The 18,230-nt window shown below is 43.7% G+C and overlaps 1 pseudogene; it reads right to left on the bottom strand.

The window, feature by feature from the left end:
• The window catches only part of LOC145505278 (eukaryotic translation initiation factor 4E type 2-like), a 29,577-nt pseudogene extending 11,938 nt beyond the window's left edge, over nucleotides 1–17,639 (bottom strand).
• Nucleotides 17,640–18,230: the final 591 nt, after the last annotated feature.

The following is an 18,230-nucleotide window of genomic DNA, read 5'->3' as shown; positions in this document are numbered from 1 at the left end:
ACTTGGATTTCACCTTGGAGTGCTGTAGACCACACAAGTTTCTCTCCAGGTAGAAAACTGTTGTCCCAGGAGAAAAAGCACCCACACATGAGAGAAAATTGGAGAGAAAAGAGCCCTGGAGGAAAGTGAAGGCGAACTACAAATGGAAAAACCCAGCAAAGGGGTCATGGGAAAATAGCCAAAGTGGAGGCTGACTTACAGTTCCCCAGTAGACCTTCTTCCCTTGGTTTCTAGAACATGTAATGTTATACCCAAAGCTGTGTCACATCTCATCATATCAGAGGCCCATGGAGTTAAAATAAATGGGAAAAAACCTTTCAAGCTAGTCTGAAAAAAATAGATCATTTGAACATATTGACTATTCAATCCCCCCTATTTAAATCTCCTAGGCGGAGTATCTCTGTGAAGACTGCAGGTAAGATTCTGCCTTATAGAGATATAACCCTTTGTTCCAGCCAACATAGAGTCACTATGTTATGTTTTTGATAGAAAAACTTAGCTTTCAAATACTTCAATGACAAAGAGAAAGGGGAAACAGGAACAGCTCTAGAAAATATAAGAGATTCAAAAACCTTTGGGGAGAGATGGATTGGGGATAGAAGATGCAAACCATTATATATAAGATGAGGGCTTCCCAGGTGGCTCAGTGGTAAAGAATCTGCCTGTCAATGCAGAAGATGCAGATTCAATCCCTGGGTCGGGAAGATCCTCTGGAGGAGGAAATGACAACCCACTCCAGTATTCCTGCCTGGGAAAATTCTGAGGACAGAGGATTCTGGTGGGCTACAGTCTATGAGGTCACAAAGAGTCGGACATGACTGAGCAGACAGACATATATATAACTGAATCACTTTGCTGTACGGCAGAAATTAACACAACACTGTAAATAAACTATACTTCAATTTTTAAAAAGAGATTCAAAAAGTTTAAACAAATGACACAAAAACAAAAAAAAAGCAAAAAAAAAAAGGAACAATGTACCTAAACACTAGGTCTGATAAGACCCTCACTCATGAACACATTATAGACGTGTGCACCCATCCATGCACACAAATCTCTGCTCTCTTCAGAATGCCCATGGTAAATCTGAGTTTATGTAAAAGTGAAGACCTCCCTGGGATCTAAATAAACCTCAGGAAGTGGACTGTGTTTCCTATTTTAGCCAAAGTTACTCGTGTATTTGCCTGAGCCCTCCACAAACAGTGGTAATTAGAGGGTATTCAGAAGTTGGAAAGTAAGAAGAAAGTGATCTACACACAATAAGGAAATGTCTGTCACTCTCATATCTTTCTCTGAGACCAGGTGGCTGAGGATCTTCCCAGCCTTTAAGGATATGGTTTAAAGAAAGACTTAATTCAAGAACTGCAATCCTCACTCACAAGAATCAGATAAAAGCTACTTGGAGGTTGCTATAGGACTCTGAATCATTACTTATTTGAATTCTAGGTGCTCTGATGAAAGGTCATTTTAAAAGCACCTCTGCATCAACCTTTAAGAGGTTTCTGTCTGGGCATCCTGGATCATCCTGGTATTTAAATCCTGGGTTTAACAGGTGATGGGGACTGAAAGCTTTACCAACCATTACAGTCAGGCACAGCCACGCACATGAAGCCATTCATCAAGGCCACCTTCTCTTCAGATGTCCCACTTTCAGGATCACAGAATTTACCATACTAAATGTTAAGGCCAGCAACAACCCATTTCCCTACCCCAAAGAGGGGCATGCAAGAACCCACAGAAACAGTCTGGACACACAGGCCCTGCTCATCTGGGAAAATAATTATAGTCACTGTCTTTGGCTCCAGTTCCCACCCTTGGAACATGCATTATAATCTAACTCCTAAATCAAACTAGGTTCTGCTCCAGTTTAGCTGACCAAGTCTTCATCCCTTCCAAACTGCCTCAGTGCAACTGGTACAGCCCCCTGGATGGAGTGCTAAGTACAGCTGTGGCTCAGAAGGAACGAGAGCACCACAGGAGGGAAGGAGGGAGGGAGGGCAGAAGCAGAAACTAGACAAAATCAGAAACACATTTTAGAAGGGTGGGCTTGGGGGGAGAGGGGAAATAAATTAACAAAATGTCCCAGTGATTTCACAGCAGAGCTAGAAGAGAGCACTTACAGCTATCCCAGGACTCTCCAACAGAAAGCATTCCCGGAATGCACAGATGTTCACAACACTGACAAGCCTCAAGTGGCAGTTCTGGCTCGAACATGTGGTCACAATGTCACAACGTGAGAAGAACACAACAGAATGCCCAAGAGGCATCTAGGCGGCAGAGAGAAAAACAAAAGGCTGAACTCCCCTCCACAGAACCCCATTAAAAGACAAAGTGTAACTATTACAAAGTCACATTTTCCATTTTTCTACTGTATAAGGTCAGCAATGCTGGAGGGTAGGAATGAGTGCAAAAGTGTTAGAGCGTCAGGCTCAGGGATGTCCCCTCAGTGAGCAGAGGGAAGGACTGGCTGGAGAACTCCCACCCATTTTAAACACACACATATCCAATTTGGGGCTGTGGTTGCTAGGTCACTTCCAGTCTTATTCTACATCGAAATAATGTCTTTCTGAAACCACACAGAGACTGCAGGCACCCACAGAGCTCCTCCACAACCGTGAACTATTCCCCTAGCAAGGCCAGGATGAGATTCTGCCAGCAACAGGATGCCAAACCCTTCCACAACAAAATAATTCACTTGCCACCATTTTTATCTGCATCATCCTCCCAGACAGGACTAATTCCTTCTTTGAAAAAGTCACTGTGCCCTGTCAGATTCCAGGGAGCTACCATGCTGCTGTAAAACCTCCAGGACTGCTCTGTACAGGCAAAGGCATCAACCTGATTGATACTCTGTTCAGAGCCTTGTGAGTGGGTGGGATGGCCTGGGATCCTCCTGGAGTACCAGAAAGTGGAGCTGGGCTGCAAGGGATGCTCTCAGATCCAGGACAACAGCCTTCCTCTTGCTGATGCTCTGACTTTTGCCCCATTCTGATGTTTCCTCATCATGTTTCCATGTGCTGTTTTCGTCTTTCTGATTGTGATCCCCACTGTCATCATCTTCCAAAGCCTTGAACTTGTTCGCTTTCTTGCAGCTGTTGTTATCACAGCCTCACAGAGTGAGTCCATCACTTTTACATGATATCACTTTTACCTGGTGATACTCAAGGTCACATCATGGGTGTGTGAACTGTGTGGCAGGGCCCTGTGCTCATTCAATGTTCTGTTGTTGCCATCTTGAAATTCCTAATAATTTTCTGAGTGAGGGAGTCCACTCATGTAACCAGTCCTGAAAATATTTCAGAGAGCTTCATGTGAAACCTCTCCATTCATTTGGCCACTCTTTTTAAATTTTGTTTATTTATTTTTGGCTGTGCTGGGTCTTCACTGCTGTGTGAGGGCTTTTTGTAGTTGCAGTGAGCGGGGGCTGCTCTTCTTGCAGTGTGTGGGCTTCTCACTGCAGTGGCTTCTCCCACTGCTGAGCACAGGCTCTGGGCACGCGGGTTCAGTAGTGGGGCACACAGGCTTGGTTGTCCCTGCAGAAGGTGCAGCCTTCCCAGACCAGGGACTGAACCCACGCTCACTGCATTAGCAGGTGGATTTCTAACCACTGGACCACCAGAGAAGTCCAGGCGTTCTTTTAAGAGAACTCGATTTGGGGGTCTTTTAGCCATCCTGGTTGTTCTTCTCAGGCTTTTGTCCCCAAAACACACCACACACTCTGAAAGGGAGCCGCTCAGCTGTGTCTGACTCTTGGTGACCCCATGGACTGTAGACCACTGTGACCCACCAGGGTCCTCTGTCCATGGAATTCTCCAGGCAAGAATACTGGAGTGGGTTGCCATTCTCTTCTCCAGGGGATCGTCCCAACCCAGGGATCAAACTCAGGCCTCCTGTATTGCAGGCAGGTTCTTTACCATCTGAGCCACCAGGGAAGGCCAACCACAGACTCTGCATATGACTCAGTCAGTGAGGAATATAGGGATACCTCAAAGACCGTTGTTATAAACAAGATCGTATGTCTACTTGCAGTAATAGCAGTTACTGTCTACTATGTGACTGGCATTATATTAAGAACATTACATGTATTATGTAATCCTCACACCAACTTTCTAGTTAAGAGACAGATTTGTCCCTAGTTTGCAGATAAGAAAACTTTGGCTTAGAGAGGTGACATAACTTGCTGAAGACTATACAGTTAGAGGAGGCAGAGAACTCAAGCCCAGGTCTGATAGGCCTTTTTATAGTATCTCTACTAGGGCTTCTCCCAAGTTATTGGAGACATTCATCACTTGGGAGGCTAGAGGCAGCACACATGGAGCTAGTAACTAATTCTGATCATATTTTGATCTATGGTGATTCAGCTGGGAATGTCTCTTTGGATGCTTGCCAAGCTGTTCCCACATGCCCACTTCCTTTCCCAAGTTCATGGCTTTCATTAGGTTCTTTCCACGAAGCTTAGCCTCTACATTAGTTTCCAACTGTTGCTGTAACAAATTATCACAAATTCAGTGGGCTTAAAACAATACAAATATATTGAATTGGCCAAAAATGTTCATTCTGGTTCTTTTTTTTCATAAGATCATAAGTTATCCTACAGTTCTAGAGGTCAGAAGTCTTCAGGGTCTTCCAGGGCTAAGATGAAGGTATTGGCAGAGATATGTTCATTCTGGGGGCTCAAGGGGAGAACCCTTCCTCGCTTCTCCCATCTTCGGGTGGCTGCCTGCGTTCCTTGGCTTGTGGCCATGTTACTCCAGTCTCTGCTTCTGTTGTCCTGTCTTCTGCTCTGACTGTGACTGTTCTACCTCCCTCGTATAAGAACCCTGTGTTTACACTGGTCACCTGGATAATCCACAATAATCTCCTGACTTTTAAGTCAGCAGGTGAGTAACTTTAACCCCATCTGCAATTTGTAATTCTCCTTTGCCATGTAACATAACATATTCACAGTTTCCAGAAATTCAGACACGGACATTTTTGAGGGTCCATTAGTATGTCTACCTGAGAAGGCAATGGCACCCCACTCCAGTACTCTTGCCTGGAGAATCCCATGGACAGAGGAGCCTGGTAGGCTGCAGTCCATGGGGTCGCTAAGAGTCGGACACGACTGAGCGACTTCACTTTCACTTTTCCCTTTCATGCACTGGAGAAGGAAATGGCAACCCACTCCAGTATTCTTGCCTGGAGAATCCCAGGGATGGCAGAGCCTGGTGGGCTGCCGTTTATGGGGTCGCACAGAGTCGGACACGACTGACGCTACTTAGCAGCAGCAGCAGCAGTATGTCTACCAACACAGACTCCCAGACTCCCAACACACACACACACACCTACCTAGTTCCTCCTGTGAACTGGATTCCAAGGTCTTCCCCTTCCTATGGATCCTGCCCACCTTCCTAGGAATTCTGGTTCTTCTATGTTCAGTCAATAAACATTTACCAAGCACCTATTACAGACAAGGCGTTTTGCTCGGGGCAGGGGAGACCAAGAAAAAAAGATATTGTTTCTGCCTGAAAGGTGCTCACATTTTATGAAGCTGACTGAAAAATCATGAAACAAAATGTAGCAATTACAGGAATAAAAAAGAAGCATAGGTGTGAAGGGGCACTCAGGACTTGGGGTCTGGGGTGGGGAGGGATATGCAAAGAAATATCTTATGACTCCTATTCTTATCAAGATCCACAAAATGAAAAAACAGCAGGTAGGCTTCATCACGAAAAATGAGGCTGCGTAATCTGGTCTCAGGCATCATGTCAGTGCCCAGTGATTCCAGGCAGGGCTGGGTTGTCCAGAAGCCCAGAGGCACAGGAGCACACAGATCTCCCTCTGTGCTCCTGAAGGCCTCGCTTCAGCCTGGGGTCAGTGGCGGCCAGAAGCAATTACTCACTACCAAGGTGAGGAGGACTTCTTCCCAGTGGAACAAGCTTCTTACAGTCTTCAAGTGGGATGGGCTCGTCCCAGGGTGGATGATGCTCTCATTTCCTCAGGCTCTGCCTGATCTAAGCAAAGGTCTTATTTTGAAAGTTGAAATGGGAGGAAAAAAAAAAAAGTTAAATAAACAGAGATGTAGTTTAGCTCCTCTCTGCATCTCAAATGTGGAGTCAAAAGAGCAAGAACTTGTAAGCTTTCAAGGATTTATGTTAGTTTTAGAGACTGTGTCAAAGCCCAGGACCCTAGATGTGCCTGGACTGACCTTTGTTCTTACTTGATGGCCACTTTGTAACTGTTATCATAAGAAACTGGAAGTTATCATGGGAGTCTGTAGTTCCTGCTCACAGACATTTCACAGGAACCAGCTGGCTTTGTTTCCAGCTCTATACTGAACTCTGCTGTCCCCTTTCAGAAACACAAACAAGTGTTGTGTGTGTTTTCCTTTTCCTGTTTAACCTGCATAGTCATGGCAAACCAGGGTCTCTCAGGGAAATTTCCTTTCTAGTGGCACATAGCCAAAATGCTACTTGGATGAAACTGAATTCACATAAAATCAAGAGACTTTGTGAAATCGCTAGTATTTGTATCGGGCTTCACAGTTGGCCAGAGGTGTTCTTGGCCATTGAATTTTGCTCCTTATAAACCCTGTGAATCCCTGTCCCCAATGGGGGCCCATTAAGCCTTAAGGATCTTTCAAACTCAGAGTCCCTTCTGAGCAAATGACTAAACAGGGTCTTTTCATGTCTTAATGCTGTTGAATAAAATACATTTGCCTGTCATCTACAAAGGACTAAACCAGGGATCAGCTGTACCCTCTGCTGAGTCCTACACCTGAGTGCAGCCATTGTCCTCACCCTGAATGCCTCCAGTGACGCGGGCATCACCTCACAAGGCATCTTTGCTTGTTTCTGACGGATGGCACACAGAGACATTGACAGATTCCCCTAGGATGTCCACAAGAGGGCCTTGAGAAGACACCTTCAAGGGGTTTGGTGTGGGCCCGTTTCAGGTTCTTTATATTGGAAATGGCCAGCCATCTAGATCTTCGGGATAACGTGAATGACAGGGGGTCACACAGAAAAGGTGGTCCTTCTGCACAAGACCTGCTCTTTATCCCCATCATGGAAGGACTGAGTCACCCTGTGGCTAAAGAAGAGGCTGTCTTGCATTTTTATAATTAGCCTACATTAATGAGGGGAATACGGATGCACCTCCTCTTTGAAACTTTAAAAAGTCAAACTAAAATAAAGCTATAATTATTATACTCACTCTAAAAGTGAGGACATGGAACCTCAGAAAGACCAAGCCATCCACAAAGTCTCCTAGCTCGGAAGTGGCACAATACTGTAACTTCAGCTACAGATTTTAATTAAACACACACAAAATCTAAGTGAATTTTCAAAAAATTAATTAAACTTAAGTTTGAAAAATTCTTAACGTATGGACTTTAGGTGATAAATAAAAGCAAAAATCTGTATCATGATTTGGATGAATCTCCGGGGGATTATACTGTGTAGAAAAAAGCCAATTCCAAAAAGTTACATACAATATGAATCTCATCATAGAACATATCCAAGTTGACAACATTTTAGAAGGGAAACTAGGTTAGAGATAGGACAGGGTGTGGGTGGGCAGTCAGCAGGCTTTGACTCTGAGCTGGGTGGTGTGGAGGCCACTGTCTCTGCTCACTGGTCAACGGCAGAGTGAGCTTCAGGTCAGATAATCTTCACTGAGCCAACCCACAGAAAAGCCTTGGCTTCCAGGGCAATTTCTCAGTTTACTGTATACCCTAAAAACACCAAGTGAAGCTGTAAGTTTTTCAAATGGTGAGTATGACATTAAGATTAATACACAGGTACTTGCTTGGGGAAAAAGAACATTTGTGGCAGCTTAGGGCTGCAGACTCAACTGGATTCCCAAGTGACGGCAAAGACTGATGGTCACCTGTAAAGCATTGCATCTGTTCTGTGGGAAGTCACCCAAGACAGCTTGGGAAGTGAAGCCTGAGAAAGAGCAGTCCCTGCTTGGTCTAGTAAAGTTTGGTCTGAGCTGGTGACTGTTCACAGTTAATGGGTCAATGGCAAGGGCAGAGATGGACAAGACAGAGTGAGAGAGTGGTGAAAAGAGAAGGAGCAACAGAGTGCAAGGGCAAGGTTTGCAACTTGATCAGTGTTCGGCCTCTGCCCGAGATTGTGAGGCTGAGCCAGGCTCGGAGTCTCTGAATTTCTGATTCCTATTTGTAAAACAGAACAATGAGACCCTACCCAGCCTTTGTTACCAGGTTGGTGGGAAGAACAAATGGAATAATATAAGTAAAAGGCATTTTATGAACACTTGAATTCTCTGCAAAGGCAAAGATCAGTAATGTGATCTGGCAAGACTCTTACTAGTGGCCCCTAAAGTTCTGGACCTATGATTTGGCAAGTAAATTAATTCAGTCTGAAGGCTGCTGGGTCCATGGGCCTGAAGTGAGCATCACTAAGTGATCAGGTCTTGACAGCAGCGGCTGCACTAACTATTGATTTCTGTATGGGGTAACACCACTGGAGGAGGAAGCATGACAGGCCACGTCTAAGCTGAACTCTAGCAATTTCAGCTGGCTCCTCACTTTGCTGCTAGGGCTGATTCTTGGCCCAGAGACAGGATCAGCCTATGTCTTGACTGATGACTTAGGCTTCAGCCTTTAATAATGAGTGAAAGCTCATCTAATTTGTAAGGTTTTTTCCCTCAATTCCCACTTACGTAATTTGGTAAGTCAGTAAGTCTCGAAATGATGGACAGGAGAGGGGAGATCATCAGAGAGGATGGCAGTCTAGTGAGAGACCCTCTGGGAGGCAGGCAGTTAGGGTTCACTTGAAAATCTTCTCTGAGAAGTGGCCGAGTGCGGCAGAAAGCATGTTGGCTCTGAGCTCAGGGAGCTGTATGGATAACCAAGCTTTATCCTCAGTCTCAGTTTCCTCCCCAGTCAAATGGTAACAACAAGCTCTTCCCTGGTGGTCCAATGGTTAAGAATCGCTTCGCAATGCAGGGATGTGGATTCAATCTCTTCTGAGGGACCTAAGATCCCACATGTCAGAGCAATTAAGCCCAAGCACGCTACAACTGCATGCTGCAACAAACGATGCAGCTAAATTTAAAAATAAATATAAAAAAATAGCAATAACAACAGTGCTGTCCTCACAGAATTGTCCTAAGGACTACAGACTAAAGGAAATCAACAGATCTGGAACAGCTGGCAGAGAGTAGGAACACAATAACTTAGATCTTTCCCTTCTTCAAAAGACAGGAAGAAGATATCACAAGCCCTTTAGAATATCTTCCTGTGCATGTTTTTCAGAGAGAAAGAAACTAGGAACCTTGGGTAGCTAAGCCTACTCTCTTTGTATCTCCTGGAAATGCATCTTATCAAGTTTTGGATTTGGTTCAGACAAACAGATTCCTATTCATGCTCTGCTAATTAATGGAGCTAATGTGATCACAAGCTATGTGAGCCTAAGGATGTTAATCTCCCCTAATCTCTTGTCAAGCGCAACACAGAGTTTCATAACACCTATGACTATGGTCGTTTTGAAAGTTAAAGAGGAAGAATCTATGAAGCGACTAGGACCACGTCTTCCTCTTGTTGCTGTTTAGTCAGTAAGTTGTGTCCGGCTTTTTTTCGACACCATGGACTATATACCTCACCAGGCTTCTCGGTCTGTGGGATTTTCCAGGTAAGAATGTTAGAGTGGGCTGTCATTTCCTTCTCCATGGGACTTCCCGACCCAAGGATGGAACCCTGGGTTCCATCAATCCTCGATGGCAGGCGGATTCTCTACCACTGAGCCACTAGGGAAGCCCAGAACAGTGTCTTATGCACAGTCAAATGTAATGAATAGTTGTTCTTATTATAACTGTCTTAGGTGTGGCAGAAGTATCCGAGAAATGGTGGACACAGTGTCCACAGACATCACAATTACTTTTCATAATCACCAATAGAATTCTTAGTCCCATCTGTGCAATACTTTCTTCCCACTTGAGTTCAACAATAGTTCATACTCAAGGACTTCAGGGGTGTGAATGAGTCAACCGGGTGATGCAGCTGCCAAAACACAATAGACATCATCCCAACACCACACCTGGGGCACCGGAGGACACGATTCAGTTGGATCTGAACAAAGCTAGAGAGCACGCCAAAGGGAGCAAGTGCAATGGGGAAGGGCTGGAAGGATGCTCCGAGAAAGGTCTGAGGAACTGGGGCAAGAGAAACCTGAGGAGGGGTACAAATAAACTACTATCTGAAGGGAATGGCTGATAGGTGAAACGATGATCTCATTTATTCTGTCATTCCCTGGAAAGCAGAATGCAGACCAACGGGGAGAAGTTACCTAAAGGTACATTTCAGCTCAGTACAAAGAATTTGCCGACAATCCAGCCATCCAGTGACAATACATCTGTCCATCAATGGAACAGGTTGTCCTGTGAAGGAGGACCTGAGTCCACAATCTGGCATCTTGGAGGGGAGAGCTAGGGAGGCTGGCTAGGACATCTCCCAGGCCCTTCCCAACTCTGAAATTCTATCTTATGAGAAGCCCACGACTGCTTCAACAGCAGCCATCTGTGTTAGCGGGTCATTCATCAAATGACAAAGCTTGTCTTCCGCTCTGTTACAAAACTTGGGGGCACAACAGGGTAGAAGAAAAAGATGTCTTATTTACTGTAATAGTAGCCATAGTTACTACTGCAGATGAGAGGCCTAATACATGTATTTAACAAATACACACAGCTTATCTGCTCTAAGGAGGGTGCTGGAAGTACCAATCCAACCTCCTCTTTTGTGTGTTACAATTTTCATTCCATCAGTGTAGCAGAGATAGGAAGCTACTACCACTAACATTTAAAAACTAATTTTGAAGTAAAAAGGAATAACTGCTTCCAATTTAAGAACATCATTTAATATCACAAACCCCAGTTTGTGATGACAGTGATATTTACCTATAGGGGCTGTTCATTCAACAAATATTTGAGCACCAACTATATACCAGGCCTGGTTCTACTTGCTGGGGACTTCTATCATTGAGCTAAAGAGACACACTATCCTCACGGAGATTACATTTTAGTCGGGGAGAAGTAGCAATAAATACAGTTAAGAAAGTTGAAGCATGCTAGTGAACAGACTATGTAAAAGCACTATATGAAAATAAACCAGGAATTCCCTGGTGGTCTAGTGGTTAGGATTCCATGCTTCCACTGGGACCTGGGTTTGATCTCTGGTTGGGGTATTAAGATCCTCCAAACCTTGCAGCCCACAAAAATGTTATTTAAAAAAAACTGTTTATCAACTATGCACCAATATAAAATAGAGATCTTTAAAAACATTTCTATTTTAAAGTTAAAAAAACAAAAAAGAAAGCAGACATAGGGATAGGGAGAAGGAGGTGGTTTCTGTGAAAGGATTAAGTAAGAGAATGAGGGTAAAAATTACTGCATGAACAGGTGATGTAGAAAGTCTTTAATCAATGTTAGCTTATTATACCATGGCTTCTGAATTCTCTGGACTTACGATTACATATGCATCATTCCACTCCTGAATTATTGAATAGATAATGTGTATTCAAAATCAAAACCAAAAGGTCCCAATAGTGTTTACAGGTAGAAGAAAGGAATCAATGAAAATATTATGACTTTGGGGTTCTAGCACTGCCTCACTTGTACAAGGATGCTGATGTGAATCTGCAGGAAATATAAGGATGCAGAAGCTGAAGCTTGAACAAGTTACCTCAGGAAAGTGACCACATTTTTCTAAGCCTTAGTTCCCCTGCGCCCCCACCCCATTTGACCAGGGCTGTTGGAATACTTAGTATGTAAACACTAACTGAATACATATGTAAAACATAATACATATGTAAAATACTGGGCACACAGCAGGTACAGTTAGCTTACATTATTACCACTGTCCAAACTCATTTGAATTTTCAGAGATTTTCATTGTATTCAGAATGAAAAAAACAAAGCATGTTCCTCAGGAGGGAACATTCCAAAATCATGTGTTGCGAGGAGTTGGACGAAGGTCACTTGTTATGAGAACAAACCAGGAAAACATAAGGAAGTGTTCAACTGATTAAATGCGCAGTACAGGGCTCAGCCTTGCTAATTCCTTGGCTGCAATCTTCAGGATTCTAGAAGATGCAAACAAAGACACACTGATTCACTCAAAACAGTTCTTCGTACAAATCTGAGGATGTAGCCAAAAAGCAATCCAGCAGGATTTATGAAGTGTGCTCCCTCCACAGAGCCTGCAAGTCGAGGAGATCCACAAGCTCCCTTTAATCGGCCCTGTTTTCCCAGAGACCTCTGCAGCACCGCCCTTCTGCTGTTACCACTCTGATGGAGAGTCTTGGGAAATGAGAATTTAATTTGTTCTGTGCTGAACTTTTTCTCATGGGGCAACTTTACAAGGAACAAGCTCTTTCTGCTTTCCCAGAGGGGAAAAGTGTCCCCATCAATCCCACTTCCTCAAGTTCTGAAATAAATGAAAGCGTTGGGGTATTTATTGACATCAGGGCCTTCTCCGCTAGTCACCCCAAGACAAGAGCAGCTGTTTCTAGAATTGAAGTCCCTCGTTAACTGTAGATAGCACAGTAACCCCCCCTCCCTGCTGTTGGGGGGCTTGTGTCCAGCAATCTGCCCCTTCCAGGGGTAGCTATGACCACCTGGCACTTCAAAAGGACTATAGATGCCTCAAGGGACAAAGGCTGTTGGCTTTGCTGGGTCTAAGTCAGTGCTTCTCAAACTATCCATGGTGGAGAACCACGTTTGACCTTATTTCCAATCCATCATGGACCAATACTTTCATAAGATACAATGAAAATGAATTGCTAGAAAATTGTTTATTAAAGACTCAAAATGCAAGCCAATGCTTTTATTAGTAGAGTCATCAGACCTAAAATTACTCTGTCAAATTGCTATAAAAATTTTAAATGTTAACTCACAATTTCTGTATCTGGTCTAGTCACTGTTCAACCATGAACATTTACTTGAAACAAAACACAATACCAACCAACCCCTTTTCCCTATGAAATAAGATGCTGTATTGAGCACAGTGGTTGGCACATAGTAATTGCTCACTGAATATTAGCTATTACTTTTGCTATCCTCTCTAGGCTGGTGAGAAGGGGAAACGTTAACCACGAGACTGAGATGCACATTTGAGTTCCTCCTGTTTTCCTACTGACACTGGACAAGTGACTTCACCACTCTGGGCTTTAGTTTCCAAAATTTGCAAAACATAGTGAGATGATCTAGAATCTAACATCTTCACCAACAATTTATTAACTGAACTGAAACCCAGATAGAAAAAAAAAAAATTGGGGTCCCAGTACACACTCATCAGGGCTTCCCAGGTGGCTCAGTGGTAAAGAATCTGCCTGCCAATGCAGGAGACTCAGGCTCAATCCCTGGTCTGAGAAGATCCCACAGAGAAGGAAACAGCAACTCACTCCAGTATTCTTGCCTGGAAACTCCATGGACAGAGGAGCCTGGTGGGCTACTGTCCATGGGGTCACAGAGTCAGACATGACTTAGCGACGGAACAACCCCCCACACTCACAAGCATACACTAAAGCAGGCAACTGCAAGGTTTCACGAAGTAACGTTACTTTGCCACAAGCTGTGTACTGTTATTTCCTATTTGGTTTTATATTTATTTAAAAAAATTTTTAAAGATTATTTTAAAAGTCTTCATTGAATTTGTTACAACATTGCTTGTCATGTGCTTTTTGGCCTCGAGGCATGTGGGGTCTTAGCTCCCTGACCAGGGATCAAACTTGTATCCGCTGCACTGAAAGGCAAAGTATTAACCACTGGACAACTAGGGAAGGCCCCTTGTTTATTTTTTAAATGCTGGTCAACACACATTTAATTGATTTCAAACCCATGGTGTGAAAAATGGTGGAGCAAATGAGCTCCTGGATTCCTATCCTCGACAGTACAATGATGGGGCTAATAACTAGCAAGTAGGGTCCCTGTCAGTCTATGACTTGGTCTCTAGGCAGGATGGGTATGATTAAAGGCAGGTGCATCTGCAAGTTTTTATTTTTGTTTTTTAAGCCAGCTAGTTCTGCACTGAGATATTCTTAGTCAATCTATCAGGCACAAAGAATGGTCAAAGATGTGGACTCACAGCACTGGGTAATTACTTAACATACTGGTAACACGGAGTTAACTTCCATCTACCCTCATGCGCGGCACCTTCAAGCAAATGTGCTAGGAGGTGAGTTACCAGGCAATGTCCTTACTGGATTCTGCTTTTTGGAGAAGAGAGAGGAGACAGTAGTGGGAGCCAACAGGCTGTTGGAAGTGTTAGGAATGAACTGATATTCCCAACTCCTTCAACATAGTAGAAGTGGCAGTGAGGGGGGAAAGAAAGATCGACATGCAAACTTCTATCTAAAGGGGTACGTTATAGCCCTTTCATCCTTTTAATGAATAATTTTAACTGTTTTGATTTTCAAATCAGTGAATAAAACATGAAACTTTTATGTCCAGTATCTTCCACTTTTGTGCTCTGAAAACGTCCCCCTTCCTTGTGAGCAGTAAGGGCCTCAAATTAACCTCTTACCAAGTTGAGCCACCAAGCATTACATTTTGATGAAGATTTTAATTCCATATTCAGTACAAAGCTCTGTACTTTCTCCAGCTAAGGGCAAGCCTAAAGCTCCCGGGGGTAGGGTGGAGGAGTCAAGTGGTCTCTCCCTCATCCCCCTACCTTCCCATGCCCCTGCCTCACCCCTTCTCCTTGAGCTTCCTTTCTTGGTTGCTTCCTTTCATGACTACCGACAGGAAACCTGAGAGCGGCTTCTGCTCAATGACATCTTTCCAATAAGCTCTGCATCAAATGGGGCTCAGAAGTTTCAAAAAGGGTTCCCACATGGACCACCCCACCTTGGTGGGGGTTGGTTTTCTGACTGGCCAGAGGCCTATCCTTTGGGATACCATCCACAGCCTGGCTCACTCCTGGGATCCACTCATGGGTTGTGGGGGCAGCTCTCTTGCAGGGCACTAGCCAGAAGACGTAAGTCCCAAGCTGCCTTCTGTTTTTGGTTTGCATTGGATTTTCATTGCAGCGTGAGGGCCTTCTCTAGTTGCAGCGTGCAGGCTTCTCTAGTTATGGTGCTCAGGGTCAGTTGCCCCACAGATGTGGGATCCTAGTTCCCTGGCAAGGGCCTGAAACTCACATCCCTTGCTTGAAAGGCAGATTCTTAACCACTGGATCACCAGAGAGGTCTTTCAAGCCACAACAGACTCACATGCATTGACCATGGAGTCCAAGAAATTCACATCCTTGTCCCACCCAGTTTGCATCTCCTTTCCTCCTCCTCTCCCCACTCCTCTTAGCTTTGCAGAGTCTGGGTGTGGGGAGCTCTTTCTGGCACAGCTGGTGGCTCACCAACTTTCAGACAAAAGGTGAGCTCCAAGGGTAACTCTGCTCTCTGAATGAGGTTCTCTCTCGCTCCCGGTCCTCTTTTTACAGGGATGGGTGTGAGTGATCAGGGCCATATGAGAGCTGCTTCTGTCGAGTGGCACCTTTTGAAAAAGTTTTACAGAAAAATGCTTGCACAGAGCTGCAGTTCTCTGTTCACAGAAAAGTGGGGATTTTAAACACCCTTTTAGCTGTGGACTCTTCTCATTCACTCTTAGAAAACAGGAAGGACTCCACTTGGCAAATCACACCACGTTAGGTTTCTACTGAGTCACATAGCAGGTTCTGGGCCAGGCACTGTGAACACAGCAATAGATACAGCCATGGTCCCTGCCCTCAAGAAACTCACGATCTAATGATGTGTTACACACACACATACTCCACACGTGCATTTATGTAGTTCAGCTGTAACAAGTACATTGAAACACACAGAGTGCCACAGGACTGGACACAGATGGGACTGTCAGGAAAGGGTTCTCTGAGGAATTAACTAATCAGAGACAAAAGGACAAAAGATAACCAGGTGAAGTGAGTGGTAAGGGTGCCTTAGGCAGAAGGAAATGTACCAGAGGTGAAAAGCAGCTTGATTCCCTGGACAAAGGATGGGCCAGTCAACTGGGTACAAGACATGGGACCAGAGAGGTGGGTGGAAACCAATTTATATATAAGGAATTCAAGCTGAGAATGTTCCAGGCAAACACTCTCATACTTGGCATTCCCTTCCAATAGGAATCTTTAGTAATGGAGCATACTAAGGCCAACAGTCTTGATTTCAACAGCATCAAGAAAGCCACTGGAGGAATTTAAAACATCATGTCACGATCAAATTTTCATTTTAAAGAGGCAATTATAGGTACGCAGCCAAGAAGGTAACAGAGGCAGCCACAGAGGATGGGGGAAAGTGCTGTGACATATGCTGGCTTCCTCTTCAAAGGCTCACTTACTAATCTGTACTTGAGCAAAGCAGGTAAGATCAATATCTGTTAACTTAGTTTCTCACAGTTTTTTTGTTCTAGATTCATACCCCTACTCTACCACTTACTAGCTTTGTGTGCTGAAGATCTTCCATGAGCTTCCTCAAGTTCTTCAAATATGAAACGTGGAAAACTCTTTTACTTTGAACATTTGAATTCGGATGAAACTGGAGCCTTGGTATATGCACATTCAACACGTACTGACTCATCTCAAGCAAATAATCCTGATAACTTTAAAAAAAGGAAGTCCTCTTCTAGCCTATTAGACCTAATTACTTACACAAAGTTCTATATATATACATAAACCATGCAAGACTGCTTAAAATGCATTTACTAAAACGTGGCAAATTTTATAGTATTAATTTTACAGGAACCAGTGAATGATAAAAAATGGGGAAGATTTATGTCTAGACATAATTCTATACATTATGTAGTAGACATTTTAATTAGATGCCCATGATGCCCTCCCCATATAAAGGGTGTTTCTATTCCCAATGACATAACTTCTCAGAAATCTAGTCTATCAATCTAACTTTGAGAATGTCTGCCTTCCCAGAGGATCTAAACCTCTATACTAAAAATACCGCAATAGCTGCAAAGGTGCCAGCAACGTACCCCTGCATCTCAGTCTGATGCTGATGACAGACGCTGAGTGCAGACCACAGGTAGACGTGACAGGTGGTTACAGCATCCCTTTCTGTGGAGCCCTGGGGCTTGGGGCTTCCCTGATAGCTCAGTTGGTGAAGAATCTGCCTGCAGTGCAGGAGACCCTGGTTCAATTCCTGGGTTGGGAAGATCCACTGGAGAAGGGATAGGCTACCCACTCCAGTATTCTTGGGCTTCCCTTGTGGCTCAACTGGCAAAGAATCCGCCTGTAATGTGGGAGACGGGTTTGATCCCTGGGTTGGGAAGATCCCCTGGAGAAGGGAAAGGCTGCCCACTCCAGTATTCTAGCCTGGAGAATTCCATGGACTATATTATATAGTCCATGGGGTTGCAAAGAGTTGGACATGACTGAGTGACTTTCACTTTCTTTTCTGTGGAACCCAGTTGTGGCCTCTAAAGTCTTCTCAGCAAAGTGTTCTAGGCAGTATCCCCACTAACCCTAAGATATTCCTGGTCCAAAGATACTTAAAGTGGGGAAAAAAAGCAAGCAATGGGAGTCTAAATAATATGTCTGGAATTTCATTTACAAAGAGACTGGTAGAAAATAAAAATGAATTTCTCACCACATTGGAACTGTCCTCTACAGCTTCCCACTTTTCAGCATCACTATCCATCTCCTCATAATCTCATGAAAAATAAAAATACAGTAATAGTCCAAATGCATAAAACAAGGTATCATCAGCTTACTTTACTCCATTTCAATTATGTGAACTGTTTCAACATATATGCATTAGGGGCATTCATTACAATACAAACCCCCTTCAACCAATTTAAGTATTAGGAACTCCAGTGGAGAATTTCCAGGCACACACTCTAATACTTGGCGTTACTTCCCGACAGGAATCTTCACATCATGTTTTGAATATGGAAGAATAAAACAAAGTGGTTTTTGATGTCTCTATTACTCTTGTTCATGCTGAATGAAAAACCTGTGTAGTAAAAGACTCTTAACAGGTAATGGTGAAAATCAACTCTTTGGCGAGGATTAACTGTAAATATGAATGCAGTGTTATAAGGAAGCAATTTTTAGGGAGAAAAAAACTCTGCATCAAGTATAACACAAGGATCTTGCTGCCTCAATAAACAATTGATTTGGAAGAAGTCAGTTTAATAATAGTACAGACAAATGTGTGGCATCTTTATAGTTGGTTATTCAGAGAGGCTCAGAATGTATTATATGAGGCACAGCAAAATATCTGAAATTG

Source organism: Giraffa tippelskirchi, chromosome 5 (genome assembly GCF_054371585.1).
Source record: "Giraffa tippelskirchi isolate mGirTip1 chromosome 5, T2T-mGirTip1v1.2.pri, whole genome shotgun sequence".
Taxonomy (NCBI): Eukaryota; Metazoa; Chordata; class Mammalia; order Artiodactyla; family Giraffidae; genus Giraffa; species Giraffa tippelskirchi.
The sequence above is the reverse complement of the archived record's forward strand: the minus strand, read 5'-3'. Positions and strand labels throughout refer to the sequence as shown.